Source organism: Ooceraea biroi, chromosome 13, assembly GCF_003672135.1.
Source record: "Ooceraea biroi isolate clonal line C1 chromosome 13, Obir_v5.4, whole genome shotgun sequence".
Taxonomy (NCBI): domain Eukaryota; kingdom Metazoa; phylum Arthropoda; class Insecta; order Hymenoptera; family Formicidae; genus Ooceraea; species Ooceraea biroi.
In genome coordinates this window covers 5,582,136-5,586,802 of record NC_039518.1, presented here as the reverse complement: position 1 = coordinate 5,586,802, position 4,667 = coordinate 5,582,136, and positions in this window count along the sequence as shown.

The following is a 4,667-nucleotide window of genomic DNA, read 5'->3' as shown; positions in this document are numbered from 1 at the left end:
AACACGACTGTTATTGCATCTATTGCCATAATGCTACTAAATGTCATGGATAATGTCAACACTGTAATAAACAACAGTTATCGGAAACAAACTGACACTACAGCCATCTGTTGCAAAACCCTCAAAACTAAATCACACTCCTAATAAGTAACCGCGCGAGGACATCCGAACGGTCATCCTATCGAAAGTCTGCCGGTACGTTGATAATGACAAGCAAGCGGAAGCCGCGTACGAGAATCTCAGGTGCTCATGTACGTGATGCTGAAAGTTCTGCAAAAAGTAAATGCCTGAAGGATAGACACCCGAGATAGCGAGATGCAGCGGCTGTGTCGCGGGCTAGTAGCACGCGCGCTCGTCCGCTTCAACCCACTCGGATAGGTCGGCGATATTAATTCGCTGCCGGGGAAAATGCAATAATCAGCCCGTGATAAATAATAATAACGTCGGTTCTTATAATCGCCGTGGCGTGAGAAAGTTTATCTTACGTTGCTCGCATGTTCGCTCGAATATAATGGAGACGAGATTATTATTTCGCTGGTAACGACGCTTTTTGCGCGCGGGCAGCCGAAGCGTCATTACGAACGTGAAGCGTAATGCTGAAGCTACGAGCAGCAGTCTCCCGACTCGTGCAGTTTCTCCGAAAGACTTTGATATCGCTTCCGAACGGAGTAGACGTCACGTCGCAAAATTCTTAGGCGCGTTTATTATTTATTACAGATAAAAAGAACCTCGAACAAGTTTTCTCCGTTTCGAGAACATCGACGCAGCCGTTCCTCCGAGAAATTCTGCTCACAAAGAAATAGCCGCAATTACGAGATCGCCGCTTCAATTCGGCGGCCGATTGGCCGAGCGACCATATTCCGCGCGATTCAAAGAAATCGACTGGAAGAGAAATCGCGTCCCCGGTCTTCCCCCTCGCGGGGGGAGGATATTAATGGCACTATCGATGGAGACTAATTGCCGGACGCACAGAGGCGCGCTAATGCGCAAATTAAAAGTCGGCGCAACGAGATAGCGCCGCGGTATTTCGAGGGTGAATAACGATTTGGCCGATTAAGCTCTACCCGGACTACGGATCGGAGATTGAGCAATCAAGGAACCGATTATTTTGCTCGCGCCGCGAATAATTGCCGCACTTTGATCCTATCCACCGTAAGTCATCGATAATTCGTCCGGTGCGCGCCGGGCAATAAACCTAATGACCGATACAAAATTATCGGCAGACCGTGCGAACGGACCAATCGAGCCTTCCACCGCTTCTCCTGATTACCGATAATGATAATAATTCATTGCGCATTAATGACCGCCGGCGAGTGTGCGTGTGCGTTTTTAATCCGCGCGCGCGGTAACAAGCTTGCGACACGAGCGCGACGTTACGTGCGTCCCGCAAAATCGAAGCCGCACATAAATCACTCTCCCCCGGCCGTGCCTGAAAAGGACTACAGTGACCAATTGTGGATCATCAACAACGAGCCCGAGTGTGCCGCGGATACATTAAACGCTAAATTACAAGGGAGCTACTTGTTACTCGAAACGCTGCACGATGTATGGATCTCTATTAAAATCCATTGGCGAAATAATATTAGAACGCGGGATAAATGACGGGCAATCTTTCGAAGCGCCGGGGAACGGCGGACGCGACCTTATATGAATGCAGCTCGCAGCTGCACACAACCGCGAATACTTAATCGTCCGTTCGTTCCCCGTAAAATTAGCCCGCTGCAACGTGCAACGTCACGCGGCTGCTGCGCCGCACGGTAGCACCATGGTATCCGATTTCTGCGCCGTGAGAGGCGAGAGGGAGAAAAATGGAGAATTGCGTTGCACGGAGCCCTCCGACGAATAATTAAGAGGGCAGCTCAGTCATCATTTCGCGGCCACTGATGATAATTGTATGGAAATATAAAGCACGGCCCGGCGCGCGGACGGCCGCTGCTGCTACTGCCCTGCTGCCATTTATTTCAATACCACACTCTCGATAATACCGGTTGCCGTTTTATTGCGCGCATTGGAAAGAATGTCGCGCGAGGATCGCCGCGATGTTTCGAGAAACTCGAAGATAATCGTTGCAGGAGCATTCCAGATTTATGAATTAATTCGTTCGTACACTGAGAAAAATGATTTGATTGTATCAACAAGACGTATCTGATAGAATGCATTTTGGTTAAACTAACCAAGAATTTCTAGTCATCACGATAGGACTGGATATTTTATAACTAGAACGTTTGATAGACTGTACTATAAGAATTTGGTTAGTATTTTCCAGTTGGATCTATTGGGTCATTAAGTATGAAACTTTACAAATAGAACATAAACTTTTGCATTTTTGGCACATGGACATGATTTATTTATTTTCAATCGAAGTATGCGCCCATGTTATTTACACACTTCTGCCATTTTAGTGGTAGTTGGTCTATGCCTCTACTATAGAAGCCAGGAGTACGGGAATCGATGAGGTCGCGGAAGGCTGTTTCGACTGCCTGTTGAGAATTGAACAATTTTCCCACCAACAAGTTGTCCAAATTCCGGAAGAAGTGATAGTCGGTAGGTGATAGATCTGGTGAATATGGTGGATGACGGAGAGTTTCCAATTCCAACTCCCGTAGCTTTGCCACGGTCAGTCGTGCAGTGTGCGGTCGAGCATTATCATGCAACAGGATTGGCATTGACCGATTGACCAATTTCGGTTGTTTAATAGCAAGTTGTTGCATCATTTCGTCCAGTTACTTGCAATATACTTCAGCCGTTATCGATGTACCAGGTTTCATAAAGTTGTAGTAGATAACACCTGACCTGGACCACCAAACAGTCACCATAAGCTTCTTCTGTGTAATGTTGGGTTTCGCGTGATGTCTCGGTGGTTCATCAGCGTTCAACCACTGATGTGAGCGTTTACGATTGTCGTAGAGTATCCACTTTTCATCGCAGGTCACAATTCGATTAAAAAAAGATTCATTTTTGTGACGGGAAAGCAAAGAAAGGGAAGCCTCTAGACGTTGCGCCTGCTGCGCATCGGTCGATTCGTGTGGGACCCATTTGTCCAACTTCTTTATCTTACCAATTGCAGCTAAATGAACAATATGGTGGGTATGGAAACATTGAATATCGATGCCAATTCACGTGTACTTTGAGATGGATCGGACTCTACTACGGCTCTCAAGTGATCATTATCCACCTTCGTCTTTGGTCTTCCACGTGGCTCATTAGCGAGGCTGAAATCTCCATCTTTGAAGTTTTTGAACCAATTGCCCACCGTTGCTTTAGTAGTTGAACCTTCACCAAATACAGCGTTGATATTACGAGCTGTCTCCGACACTGTGGTTCCACGGCGGAACTCATATTCATATTGGGTCATTAAGTATGAAACTTTACAAATAGAACATAAACTTTTGCATTTTTGGCACATGGACATGATTTATTTATTTTCAATCGAAGTATGCGCCCATGTTATTTACACACTTCTGCCATTTTAGTGGTAGTTGGTCTATGCCTCTACTATAGAAGCCAGGAGTACGGGAATCGATGAAGTCGCGGAAGGCTGTTTCGACTGCCTGTTGAGAATTGAAGAATTTTCCCACCAAGAAGTTCTCCAAATTCCGGAAGAAGTGATAGTCGGTGGGTGATAGATCTGGTGAATATGGTGGATGACGGAGAGTTTCCAATTCCAACTCCCGTAGCTTTGCCACGGTCAGTCGTGCAGTGTGCGGTCGAGCATTATCATGCAACAGGATTGGCATTGACCGATTGACCAATTTCGGTTGTTTAATAGCAAGTTGTTGCATCACTTCGTCCAGTTACTTGCAATATACTTCAGCCGTTATCGATGTACCAGGTTTCATAAAGTTGTAGTAGATAACACCTGACCTGGACCACCAAACAGTCACCATAAGCTTCTTCTGTGTAATGTTGGGTTTCGCGTGATGTCTCGGTGGTTCATCAGCGTTCAACCACTGATGTGAGCGTTTACGATTGTCGTAGAGTACCCACTTTTCATCGCAGGTCACAATTCGATTAAAAAAAGATTCATTTTGTGACGGGAAAGCAAAGAAAGGGAAGCCTCTAGACATTGCGCCTGCTGTGCATCGGTCGATTCGTGCGGGACCCATTTGTCCAACTTCTTTATCTTACCAATTGCAGCTAAATGAACCAATATGGTGGGTATGGAAACATTGAATATCGATGCCAATTCACGTGTACTTTGAGATGGATCGGACTCTACTACGGCTCTCAAGTGATCATTATCCACCTTCGTCTTTGGTCTTCCACGTGGCTCATTAGCGAGGCTGAAATCTCCATCTTTGAAGTTTTTGAACCAATTGCCCACCGTTGCTTTAGTAGTTGAACCTTCACCAAATACAGCGTTGATATTACGAGCTGTCTCCGACACTGTGGTTCCACGGCGGAACTCATATTCATAAATCACACGAATTTTGGACTTCTCCATAGTTCTATAAAAAAGAATCCACCAATAAAACTAATGAAGATATTTGAACAAACAAATATGACATTTGAAGAGCGAACATACATCTATCACACTAACCTAACCTGATACTGACGTCTGGCGCCAAATTTGAGATAACAAATGTTAAAGATGGCGCTTTTACATTTGTAAAGTTTCATACTTAATGACCCAATATAAAACTTCTAGTTATATTACACTAGACATA